This window comes from Grammomys surdaster, unplaced genomic scaffold, assembly GCF_004785775.1.
Source record: "Grammomys surdaster isolate TR1022 unplaced genomic scaffold, NIH_TR_1.0 126036, whole genome shotgun sequence".
NCBI classification, from domain to species: domain Eukaryota; kingdom Metazoa; phylum Chordata; class Mammalia; order Rodentia; family Muridae; genus Grammomys; species Grammomys surdaster.
The window spans coordinates 2,482,097-2,495,677 of record NW_021620849.1 but is presented as its reverse complement, the minus strand read 5'-3'; positions in this window follow the sequence as shown (position 1 = coordinate 2,495,677).

The window sequence follows — 13,581 nt, the reverse complement described above, 5'->3', positions numbered from 1 at the left end:
TCTCTGGTTATCCAAGCTGAGGCTGCCACTGCCTTTGGGCATAGTGTCTGGTCCACAAGAAGAGTGAGTGATCTTTACAAGCCTGGGTTTTAAATTTGGAACTGGAGGGGAAATTCTTATTGGGTTGCTGGGCTGGAAAGATTCAGATCCAGAGCAGTAGACAGCCATTCTCTAGGGGAAGAAAGGCTGTTTGCAGAAACAGGTGGTGCTGGAACACCAGAGACAGAGACAGAGAGAGAGAGACAGAGACAGAGACAGAGAGAGAGACAGAGAGACAGAGAAGCCCATCTTCCAAGCACAGTGTCCTTACATCCTTCCAAGTCCCTGTCTTCCCTCCTGCCTCTCCATTTTGCAGTGAATGAGGCAACTAAATTTCTTGCTGTTGCTCCCAACTCCAGAGCCCTGCTTAACCACACACCGACTCAAGAGGCAATAAACACAAGTTGAGTAGGAGAGATGTCATGGGCAGGACTGGATGGCTTGCCAAGTGAAAGTTTTGGGCAGTCTTGGCTATGAAGTCAGAGGCAGACACGATTGCCTCGTTCATCCAGTCCAGTGTCTCCTGAGCGCTTGCTCAGGCCAGGTGTGGATTAGTCAGGAGAATGTGGCCATAGTGGACGAGAGACACAGTTTCCCTTTCACTTCCTAGGATTTGTGAGGCTGGAGGGAGACCCTGAAGGATGGTCAAATCTGATTAAACAGAGAGGGGAACAGGGGGAATTTTCCACCAAGGGAAAAGTCTAAAATAAAGGTAAGGAGGCAGAGTCATAAGCCCAGCACTTGGGAGGCTGAGGCAGGAGGATGGAAAGTTCAAGGCCAGACTAGACAACATAGGGAGAGGTTCTCTAAAACAGAAAGAAAGAAAGGAAAGAAGGAAGGAAGGAAGGAAGAAAGGGAGGGAGGGAGGGAGGGAGGGAGGGAGGAAGGGAGGGAGGGAGGAAAGAAAAGAAAGGAAAGGAAGCCGGGCGGTGGTGGCGCACGCCTTTAATCCCAGCACTCGGGAGGCAGAGGCAGGCGGATTTCTGAGTTCGAGGCCAGCCTGGTCTACAGAGTGAGTTCCAGGACAGACCGGGGTACACAGAGAAACCCTGTCTCGAAAAACCAAAAAAAAAAAAGAAAGGAAAGGAAAAGAAAAAGAAAGAAAAGGCACAATCAGGACAGGAGACAGCTTAGTGGTGGATCGCTGTCTCTGAATGAGTGACAGGCTCTTGTCCTTGGGGGAAATGATAGAGTCAGAAGACTGTAGTGTCCATAGCAATACCATAGCAATACCATAGCAATACCTCCAAGCTGTGCCACAGTACACTCAGTGTTTTCTTGTGTGTATGAATAGATGAAAGAAGGAAGGAAGAGAGGGAGAGAGGAAGGAAGAAAGGAAGGAAGGAAGGAAAATCTGTTACTTGGTTAAAAGCTGGTCATTGAAGTGGGCAGAAGAACTGCCTTCAAAGAGCACAAGGCCAAGGGGGTGAGACAGATGACAGACCACAGACATTCGTAATAAAAATGTAGACTTTGCCTAAATCCCGATGCCTAGTCCTGGCTCTGGCAGGCCTGAGGGCCACCGCTGTCCCCGCCCTGTGCAGCCCCATCTCTGTTGTGGTTGTCACACCCACTCCTGGCCCTCACCAGCCGGCTCCACCCAGCACTTTAACCCGCAAGGCAGTCTTCACCAGGTCATGCCCCAGACACCGCCCGCCCTGCTGGCTTCTGGGCAAAGTTGCCAGCACAGCACTCCTGCCTGATCTATAATTTAAACATGACCTCCACCCCACGGCCTCTGCACCCCAGACACACACTCAGCCGCTGGAGTTTCTGAAGTAGGGGAAGTGGTTTGAGGTCCAAGGAACCCCTGGCCCATGGTTTCCTGAGCATCTCTTTTATCTCAGCTAATCAGAATGCAGAACTAAGTCGCGGCCCCCATAGTGGGTTCTTAGCCTAGGACTAAGGAGAACACGCCCCCCTGTGGTCAAGAGCTGCCCAGCACCTTCCCATTCACAGATTTCTGTACCTTTGTTCTTCTTTTAAAAACAAAATAAAGGGCCAGCGGGATGGCTCCATGAGTGTAGGAACTTGCCACCAAGCCTAATGACCTGACTTTCATCCCTGGGACCCACACTTGGAAGGAGAGAGTCAAGTCCCAGAAGTTATCCTTTGACCTCTACACAGGCTCTCCCTGAGTAAATAAACAAACAAATGTAAACAAAACAAAACAACAAAACCATAAACTATTTAAATCATATAAAATGACGACTTGGAAGGTACAGCTCAGTTGTAGAGTACCTGAATCTTAACACAGGAAAATAAAGGCCTTGTAGGCCTCTTGAGGAATTTCATAGTATAGTAAAGACTTGGAAGGTTGGGCTGGAGAGATGGCTCAGCAGTTAAGAGCACTGGCTGCTCTTCCAGAGGACTCAGGTTCAATTCCCAGTACCCTCACGACAGCTCACAACTATCTGTAACTTCAGTTCCAGGGCATCTGACACCTTTATACTTACATGCAGGCAAAAGACAAATGCACATAAAATAATAATTTTAAAAAATCATTTAAAAAAAAAAAGATCTGGAAGGTACTCTTAAAATTTCCAAAGCCAGATTTCCCCCCTTTCCTCCTCTCCCTTTCCCCTCCTTCACTTTCTCTTCAAGCCCCTACCCTGATTTGGTCTTTTTGAGACAAAATATAGCCCTAACTATTTTGAAACTTTTAGCTACGTGGACCAGGCTGGCCTCGAACTTACAGAGATGGACCGGCCGCTACCTCCTGAGTGCTAGGATTAAAGGCATGTGCCATCGTGCCCATTCAGCTAGAGTTATGGGCCTTTCGTGCTTGACTCAGATGCTGGGACTTGAGCTCAGGTCCTCTAGAGGAGCAGTATTTGCTATGAACTATTAAGCCATCTCATTTCTCCAGTCCCTAATCCTTTCATGACTTACCAGCAAATCAGGAAGCTGTGATATTTGAAGCCCCTCAAATGGCCAGCCCTATTGGAAGATGTTCCACAAAATTACAACTTTCTACTCTTTTGATTCCAATAGCCTTGTCAGCTCAAACAGAGAGGACTGTGCGATGGCTCAACGGGTAAAGATGCATATGTGTGTATGTATGTACTAAATAAAATAAAAAGGACAAATTGATTTCTCTGCTGTCAAATGAAGGGCAAAGAGTTTCTCGACACACATTCCACAGCTCTGAAAGCCTAGCTTTCCACCTATGTAATGTTTGTTTGCAGTGGGGCAATATGTCTGTGATGTTAATTTATTTACAAGCATTTTTGTCTGGGTTAGGTAATACCTGCATTTGTGGTGGTAGTTATTGGGGTGGGTGTGATGGGGGAAGAAGATTCCAAAACCCAGAAGAAGCCAGACCCTGAGCCTTTAGACACAACAAACATGGAAGACACATCTGCAAGCCATTACAACACCACGTCGCCAAATGCGTGTGTTCACAGCAGTCATCTGAGTGAGAGCAAGGCTGCTGGCAGGAAAAATGGCTGGAGAGGAGTCTGAAAGAATACCAGGCCAGAGACTGGGCCCTGGGAGGGCTCAATATGTTGAGGTGAATATCCCTGGAGATGCACCCTGTATGTCCCCAAAGCATCATGGTTCACTTGTTTCCTGCTCTCAAGGTTCTGCTCAGGCAGACTCCACAGAAGCCTGGAGAGGTGGCTCATCCTACAGCACTTGGGAGACAGAAGCAAGAGAACCACAAGATTAAACTATATAGCAAGAGCCTGTTTCAAAACCTAGAAAGTACTCCCTCCTCTTCTTCCCCTTCCCCTCCTCTTCCTCCTCCTCTTCCCTCTCCACTTCTTTCTCTGTACACATGCCCTCTCTTTCTTTCTCCCTCTTCTACTCCCCCTCCCCACTTTCCCCATGGCAACTTCTCTGGCCTCCAAGCCACTGAACTCACCCACCCAAGAGCAGTTTCCCAATAAGCCTGCCTTTAATATAATCTAAAAAAGACAAAAAGAAATGAAGGCAAGCAAATGCCCCAACATCCCCCCTACCCTCTTTTGATGATATTTTATTATTTGTTTGTTTGTTTGTTTGTTCACCTTACCATCTTCTTGCTCCTGTCATGTGGGAGTTGTCACTCAGGGTGAAATAAATGTGAACCAGTTCTACCAGGCTACATGTTCACCCATTCCTGCTCTGGAGATCCAAAGCTGCACCGGGGCATCAGAGCACGTCACTGCACTGGGACATCAGAGCACGTCACTGCACCGGGGCATCAGAGCACGTCTCTTGTTTGGAGGGAGCAGAGCCAGTCTTCTAGATCCCCAGAGTCCTGAGGGCTCTGGACTGCAGGAGTGTGTGTGTGTGTGTGTGTGTGTGTGTGTGTGTGTGTGTGTATGCAAAGGACCCCTGGGCAGGGTCTGTGTTGCTTCACATAAGCATATGACCTCTGTCTATGCCGACTGACTACCCTTGAAGCTTGTCCTCATCCTCCAGGCTCAGTCAGATAGTGTATGACTTCTGAAATTAGGTCCCTAAAGCAGTGTATCTTGAGGGTAGGAGTAAAAGCAAAAATATTGTTTTATGTCACATTTGAGAGCAGGAAAGTCGTTATCGAGGAGTGTTGTCTGCACAGGGTTGGGGATTCCACTGAGCCCGACCATGGCTTTTCATAAGACAAGAAGACTACCCTTTACTCATTCACACTGGGTGCCATTGCCACACAATTCAGAAACACTCAGAAGGGAGAAACTCAGTTCTCAATGACTAGAGAGTTAACCAGAGCCTGGAGTATAGCTAGTGTGAGAGACTGTGAGGTAAACCCCATGTGCCAAAACCACAACATCACCACATAAATAAAACAAAAAAAACTCAAGCAATTCAACTCATGACAATCAAATAGCCCAAGCCAAAGTTATAGGTTGAGATGCCCCAAGGCCGCCATGTTGCCACTCAGGTTCCCAATCCTGAGAACTCTCTTCTATATCTGGATCCCCTAGGACTTTTAATGAGAGGGATGCAAACCCTCCTATGATCACAAGGAGTGGGTTGAACCCTAGGTAGCTGCCCACCCACTGCTTTTGGAATGGTTCAGGTCCCATTCCAATCCTGCTGTCAGCAATGAGCTCAGCCTTTGGACTTGAATGTGTTTGTCTTTGGCTGCGCACTGGATGACCCATTTGGATGCCTTATTCTGGCTTCTAGACAGAACAACTTTGCTCTTGGATATGAGGTGGGAGGCAGAAGCATTATTTGGCTATTCTTGGTAGAAAGCAACAAAAAAAATTCAAATTGGCTTAATAGGTATATTATTTTTTTTTCATTGCTGAGACATAACATCAAATGAAAGAATCTTAAGGAAAGGTTTGGCCAGGCACTGTCGTGCACACGCTGAATCCCTGCATTGGATCCCAGCACTCAGCAGGCAGAGGCAGGTAGATCTCTGAGTCCAAGGCCAGCATAGCACAGGGAAGGGATGGAGGCAAGCACTTGAGGTGGCTGGTTCCACTGTAGCTGCTGTCAGAAAGCAGAGAGAACGGAATGTTGGTACTCAATTTGGTTTTCCTTTTATTTTTCTTAAGATACACTTATTTTTACTTTGTGTGTGAGTGTTTTGCCTGTGTAAGTGTACCGCATGCTTGCAATGCCTGCAGAAGCCTGGAGAGGGCACTAGATCCTCCGGAGCTGGAGTTGTAGATGGTTATGAGCTGCTATGTGGGTGCTGGAACTCAGGTCCCCTACAAGAGCAGCAAGAGCCCTTAACTGATATTACACACAATAATCTCTTTAGTAATTGTGGTGGTTTGAGTAGGAATGGCCCTCATAGACTCAGGTGTTTGAACACTTGGCCCTTGAGGAGTGGTACTGAAGAGGTCAGCTCAGCAACTTTGGAACACTTGTTTCCCCTCCCCTCAATCTTCAAGGGAGTGGCTAATTAACATTCCTCCTCCGGAACTTTGAAAAGGTCATGGGACACTTGCTGGATAGGAGAGGCTCATTAACATTCCTCAGACCACAGGGACAGAACCCACCTGTGGGTGGGGAAGGCCCAGAGCAGGTAGACACATTCCCGGACAGATCAACCCTTGCCACCTACAGACAAGGGAAGTCCCTACTACCTCATTCCCTAAAGACCAATCAGTTTAAAAAGTCACACTGAGCCGGGCAGTGGTGGCACACGCCTTTAATCCCAGCACTTGGGAGGCAGAGGCAGGCAAATTTCTGAGTTCGAGGCCAGCCTGGTCTACAGAGTGAGTTCCAGGACAGCCAGGGCTACACAGAGAAACCCTGTCTCGAAAACAAACAAACAAACAAACAAAAAAAACAAAAAAAAATAGCCTTAGCCAACAAAAATTTGAAGTAAAAATTAAAAAGTTAAAAAAAAAAAAAAAAAAAAGCCAGGCGGTGGTGGCGCACACCTTTAATCCCAGCACTTGGGAGGCAGAGACACAGGTGGATTTCTGAGTTCAAGGCCAGCCTGGTCTACAGAGTGAGTTCCAGGACAGCCAAGGCTATACAGAGAAACCTTGTCTCGAAACCCCCCCAAAACAAACAAACAAACACAAAAAGTCACACTGTTGCCAGTCGGTGGTGTATGCCTTTAATCCCAGCACTTGGGAGGCAGAGGCAGGCAGATTTCTGAGTTCGAGGCCAGCCTGGTCTACAGAGTGAGTTCCAGGACAGCCAGGGCTACACAGAGAAACCCTGTCTCGAAAAACCAAAAAAAAAAAAAAAAAAAAAAAAAAAAGTCACACTGTTCTACCAATCACATTGTGCCTAATGGCTGCTGCCCTAAAAACTATAAAAACTGCCCAAATGGGCTGCCCGGGGTCACTTCTCCTTTTGGATGCAGGATGACCCCAGTATGCTGGAACAATAAAATTCCTCTTGCTTTTCCAACGATCTCCCGGCTCCGAGTTGTTCACTCAGGGGTCTCCGGTAAACTAAGGCTCGTTGGAGTCTTACAGGCTCCTCAGAGTCTTATAGTACTATTAGGAGGTGTGACCTTGTTGGAGGAAGTGTGTTCCTGTGAAGGCGGACTTTGAGGTCAAGCTCCACCCAGTGTGGAACACAGTCTCCTGCTGCCTTCAGATCAAGATGTAGAACTCTCTGCTCTATCTTCGGCATCATGTCTTCCTGGGCGCTGCTATGCTTCCCACCATGATGATAATGGATTAAACTTCTGAAACCAGCCTCTCAAATAGATGTTGCCTTTATAAAAGTTCTGTGGTCATGGTGTCTCTTCACAGCAATGGCAACCCTAACAAGACAGTGATTATAGCTGCTTTCTCCACACCCTGATTACCTGCAGCTTTAAGCACATCACGCTTCTTTCTATATTTTCTGCTCTCTCTGACCATAGACCTGACTAAGAACAGCCAGTAGTAACCATGCCACAATCCAGACAGTATGCTTTCACTTTCTTTCCTCTCCCAAGCAACATAGTCCATTAATTTTTAATTCAGGCTTATTCAAAGAGCCAGGACATATATTGAATGCAGGCAGATTCTTTGCCAGCATGTAGCACAAAATGGTTTTGGCACAGTTCTTTAATCAAACCCACGTACCTAAGACCATGCGTATTTATCATTGTGTTACCCTTGTAGAAATAGAAAAAAAAAATGAAGGTTAACATTTCAGGATAAACATGGCTTTTAGTTTCTGTACAATGCCAATTCAATGTCTTATACTGGGTCAACTCAATGTCTTGTACTGGGGTACTGTGCTAGTTGTTTTGAGACAGGATTTCATTATATGGCCCAGGAAGACCTTGAACTTTTTCTTTCTTTTTGTTTGTTCATTTTGTTTTTTGCGATAGGTTCTTTCTGTTTAGACTTGGCCAATCCTAGAACTTGCTCTGCAAACCAGGATGGTCCTGAACTGAAAGATCCTCTTGCCTCTGCCTCCCCAGTTCTGGTATTAAAGGCATCTGCCACCTCTGCCCAAGTGTGCTGCTGCTTACTATTCCTGCTTACTATTCCTCTTCTTCTGTTGCTTCTGCTTCTTCTTCTTCTTCTTCTTCTTCTTCTTCTTCTTCTTCTTCTTCTTCCTCTCTCTCTCTCTCTCTCTCTCTCTCTCTCTCTCTCTCTCTCTCTCTCTCTCTCTAAGGTAGGGTCTTACTATGTAGCTTTGGCTGTGCTGTCCTTGAACTTCATACATATATAGACCAGACTGGCCCCCCAGGATTAAAGATCTACACCATTATATACCCTGATCTCACAGTCATTTGTTCAAAGACCACTGCCAAGTGCCACTCACCCTATTTGTCAGTAGCCAGGACTGGAATCATCTCAGGCCACCAGACCCATATTGATTTTCAGCAGCCAGGCACTTGTTTATGAGTCTTTAAGCGCTCATTTCTCCCAGTGAAGCTCAGGCATAAACCTCATGAGGCCTGAAGCCAAGATCCCACTGCTGATCCGTTCCCCTTCTGTTTGGCTTCGGCAAACACCACCCTCCCCCCAACTCCTGGCAGGCTTGCTTGCTCTTTCATCTTCTCTTTCTGCATAGAACCCAAAGTTCCTTTCAAATGTCCTCCCCAGCAGAGTATTCTATGACAGTCATTTAGCCCCTCTATTATGAACAGTAACATAAGCTCTGGCAAGAAGAGGTGGAACATTCAGCCGAATGGGACGACGAAAGAAGAAACAGCTCAGAGCCTCTTTACCTGAACCCCAGAGCGGCTAACATTTCACTGCCGGTGGAGGCCATTCCAATGAGGCTTCGATATAGTTCTATGCTTCATTTTTCTTTTATAAGCCTCCCATTAAATCTGAGCTCCAAACATCAGCATCTTGTATGCTTTTTCCACAAACCGATGCTACTACAGAATTACTGTGAGCATGCTCAAAAGCTACGTCCACCTGAGGTTTCAGAATCAGTGTGACCAGGTGCAGGGACGAAGATGTTTCTAGAGGCAGTTTGCACAACACGGGAAGGTCCCTTTTAGAGTGGCGGGCTTTGAGGAGGATATAGGACAGGGTCTCACTAAGTAACCCTTGCTGTCCTAAAACTCCTACATAAACCAGACTGGTCTCCAACTCGAAGAGTGCCAATCCATCCTCTGCCTCAGTGCTAGGATTAAAAACCTGCTCCATCACACTGACATTTTATATACTTCTGTCTGTCTGTCTGTCTGTCTGTCTGTCTGTCTGTTTTGTTTGAGACAGGGTTTCTCAGTGTAGCCCAGGCTGTCCTGGAACCAACTGGCACTTCTTTATTGAGATAATCTCCTGTAGTCATATCTGGCTTCACGCTTGCTATGTAGCTGGGGTTCCTGGTCCCCTTGCCTCTACCTCCTGAGGACTGGGATTATAGGCATGCTCCATCATATTTATGAGATCCTGGGGACAGAACCCAGGGCTTCATAAATCCTAGGCAAGCACTTGACCAGCTAGTTAACACCCCTGCCTCTGCAGCATTTGCCCTTTTGCAGTTACAAACATGTAACATGTTATAGGCTAAATTGTATCTCTCAGAATTCATGTCTGCCTTTGCTGGGAGGCACGTTTGTAATCTCAGCACTCTACTACTTTAGAAGCTGAAGTAGGAGGCATAAAATGAGTTCAAGGGTTCAAGGCCAGGCTAGGCTGCAGAATGAGACTCTGGGAAGAAAGAAGGAAGAAAGAAAGAAAGAAAGAAAGAAAGAAAGAAAGAAAGAAAGAAAGAAAGAAAGAAAGAAAGAAAGGAAGAAAGGAAGAGAGAGAAAGAAAGAAAGAGAAAAGGAGGGAGGAAGGGAGGGAGGGAGGGAGGGAGGGAAGAAGAAGAAAGGGAGGAAGAAAGACAAACAGAAAGAAGGAAAGAGAAAGAAAGAAAGAAGGAAAGAAAGAAAGAAAGAAAGAAAGAAAGAAAGAAAGGAAGGAAGGAAGAAAGGAAGAAAGGAAGGAAGGGAGAAGGAAGAAAGAAAGAGATCTTGGGACTGGAGAAATAGCTTAGCAGTTAAGAGTACTTGTTGGGCCGGGCAGTGGTGGCGCACGCCTTTAATCCCAGCATTCGGGAGGCAGAGGTAGGTGGATTTCTGAGGCCAGCCTGGTCTACAGAGTGAGGTCCAAAAAAAAAAAAAGAAAAAAATACTTGTTCTTTTTTCCTAGCTTTTTTTGTTGTTGTTTTCTTTGTTTTGTTTTTTGAGACAGGGTTTCTCTGTGTAGCCCTGGCTGTCCTGGAACTCACTCTGTAGACCAGGCTGGCCTTGAACTCAGAAATCCTCCTGCCTCTGCCTCCCAAGTGCTGGGATTACAGGTGTGTGCCACCACCACCTGGCAGTACTTGTTCTTGCAGAGGACCTGGGCTCAATTCCCAGTACCTACATTTTGGTTCTCAGTCAATTCTGTGACCAATTCTCTGGGACCTGATACTACCTGCCTTCTGCTAGAACCAGGCACACAAATGATGCTCATACATACATGAAAGCAAAACATTCATATACACAAATAAAAACATTTAAATATCTATGTTAGCCCAGTATAGTGATACACACTCAAAATCCCACCATTTAGGAGGCTGAGGCACAAGAAACAAACTAGGAGGCCAGTCTTGTCTACATACAGAGTTCCAGGCCAGCCTGGGCTCTATAGCAAGAGCCTATCTTAAGATTAATTAATAGTGGATTAGTTAATTAACTAGCAAAATAAGGCCAGGCCTGGTAATGTATGGCTGCAAACCCAGTACTTGGGAGGCTGAGGCAAGAGGAGTGTCTTGAGTTCAAGGCTGTTGAGCTATGTAGTGAGTTGTGGGCCAGCTTGGATTACAATTTGCAACCTTGTCTCAAAAGTACAACAAACAAACAAACAAACAAACAACAGCAATTTCTCAAATTATTCCAGTCAGATCTTTGCTGGAACAAAACTGGTAGACAGGGACCAATAAGACAACTCAAAGTTGAATCAATCAATTAAATAAAAAGATGACTCACACTGGCAAAGCCAGGTTCCATCACCAGGACCCACATGATTGAAAAGAGTAAATCAACCCCTGAAAGCTGTTCTCTGACATTTGTGTCCCTACCTGCATCAGACACTGTCTCACACAAAAATAAATACATAAAGTCCTTTTAAAAAATTAAAACAGCCACAATAAACCTCCCAGGTGTGAGAGGGACTTCAAGGTCCTAGAGTCAGCAGGTGTAGACTCCACATGAATGTTTCCACAGAACGGGAGTGGGCTGAGTCAGGTGGTTCTGCACACACTGTTTTTGAGAGTAGAGGCTGTAGGGGTGGGGCTGAAAAACATGTGTTTTGCATAACGTGCCCACTGAAGTGGCATCCATACCCTGTACTTCCGGTGGCCTTGGAAACCTTTCCTCAGAATTGGAGCTTATCAGAGAACAACAGCAAGAGGGTGGGTGTACGTGCTCAGCAGAGATAACCTTGTCTAGCATTAGAGAAAAGTACAAACTGTGAACATGTATAAGTAGCAGGGGTGCATTAGTTTCATTTCTGTGTGGTGCTAAGGACTCACAGACTCATGGAGGCAGGTGTGCTACCATTGAGCCATATATCCCAGCCTTGTATAGAGTCCCCCACCCTTTTTTTTTTCCCCAAAAAAAACTCTCTCCGTAGTTCAAGCTGGCAAGGAGCTCACTATGCAGTCCAGGCTGGCCTTGGACTCAAAGTGATTCTTCTGCCCAGCCTCTCAAAGTGTTGGAATTATATACAGGCGTATGCTACCATACTCAGCAGTATCACAGTTCTAAGTGGCCAGGTTTAGAGAATGCTGTGTGCAATGAAAATTTGTAAGACTTGGGATGTCTGCCAGGCTCACTACCATGGGCAACTCAGTAGATACTTAAAAGTTATTGACTATATCCTGGGTTATTGAGAAAAATAAATTGTAAGCATGTTAATTACAGGGCTAGCTTTTTTGTTTGTTGTTTGGTTAGCTGGTTTTTTTCTAGAGAGAGGGTTTCTCTGTGTAGATATGGGCCCGGTTTTTTTTTTTTTTTTTTTTTTTTTTGGTTTTTTGGTTTTTCGAGACAGGTTTTCTCTGTGTAGCCCTGGCTGTCCTGGAACTCACTCTGTAGACCAGGCTAGCCTCGAACTCTCAAACTCAGAAATCCGCCTGCCTCTGCCTCCCAAGTGCTGGGATTAAAGGCATGCGCCACCACTGCCTGGCCTTTTTTTTCCTTTTGAGACAAGTTCTCAGTATGTAGACTGGCCTTGAACTCAGAGATCTTCCTGTCTCAGCCTCTCTCACGTGCTAGTACTTAAAAGATGTATACCACCACACTTGGCTAAAATATTCTCCTCAAATAAAAGATTATGACTAAATTATACAAAATAAATTAACTGAAAGACTACTAGACATCCCTCCAAAATCGTGGTATAGGGCTAGGAATGTAGCCCAGATACAAAGTGCTTGCCTAGCATGAATGGGGTCTTGGACTCCATCTCCAGAATTCTGAAAACTAGGTGTGGTTACCCTCCCTTATAGTCCCAGCAGTTGGGAGGTAGAGGTAGAAGGATCAGAAGTTCAATACCATCCTTCCCAACTCAGGGAGTTTGAGAACATGAAATTCCTGCCTCAAGATAAAATAATAATAGCGGTGTGTGTGTGTGTGTGTGTGTGTGTGTGTGTGTGTGTGTGTGAAGCCGGTGAATCTCTCTAAGTTTGAGGCCAACCTGGTGTCCATAGAAAGCTCTGGGCCAGCTAAGGCTACATAGTGAAATCTTATCTCAGTAAATAAAGTAATAAGCTGGGTAGTGGTGGCACGCACCTCTAATCCCAGCACTTGGGAGGCAGAGACAGGCAGACTTCTGAGTTCAAGGCCAGCCTGGTCTACAGAGCAAGTTCCAGAATGGCCAGGCTGCACAGAGAAACTCTGTCTCAAAAAGCAATAACCCAATTATTATTATTATTATTGATAATAATAATAGATGGTTAAAATATAAAATCATCCTCTATCTCATAGTTGAAAGCTATGGGGTCATTTTCCTTTGAAATTTTCAAAGTCCATGTCCTTAAGTGTGGAAAACAGAGGCCATGACCAGCCTCTTCCTCCCCAGCATTCACTGACAATACTTAGCAAACTGGTTCATCTCACAGTTTTTATTTTACTTTACATTCAGGCCCCTGAAGCACAAGACGCTTTTTCTCTGCTTCTCTGTGTCTTCCTCTGGGAAGCATACACTAGCAACCTTCTTAGTAAATCCTGGGGAGCAGAGATGTGGAATGGTGACAGCACTGCCCAGCGGTTAGGACACCAGACACAGGTGGCTGAGCTTGGTGGGTCAGATGTTAACTTGGCTCTTTTCCTTCTGGGGACATTTAAGGCTTCTTTCATGTTCTTACATTTTAAAAATTATGTTATTTTATGTGAATGAGTGTTTTGCCTGTATGTATGTCTCTGTACCAAGTACATGCCTGGTACCTAGGGGACACATAAGAGGGCATGGAATCCCCTGGAACTGGAGTTAGAGAAGATTGTGAGCTACCATATGGGTTCTGGGAATCAAACTAGGTTTTACCAACCGAGTCATCTGTATCTCTTCAGTCCCATGCATTTTACTTGGAGGGAATGTATTACTACCAACTGGGAGTGATGGTGCACACCTCTGACCCCTGCATTTGGGAGGTAGAGGCAGGCCTCTCTCTCTCTCTCTCTCTCTCTCTCTCTCTCTCTCTCTCTCTCTC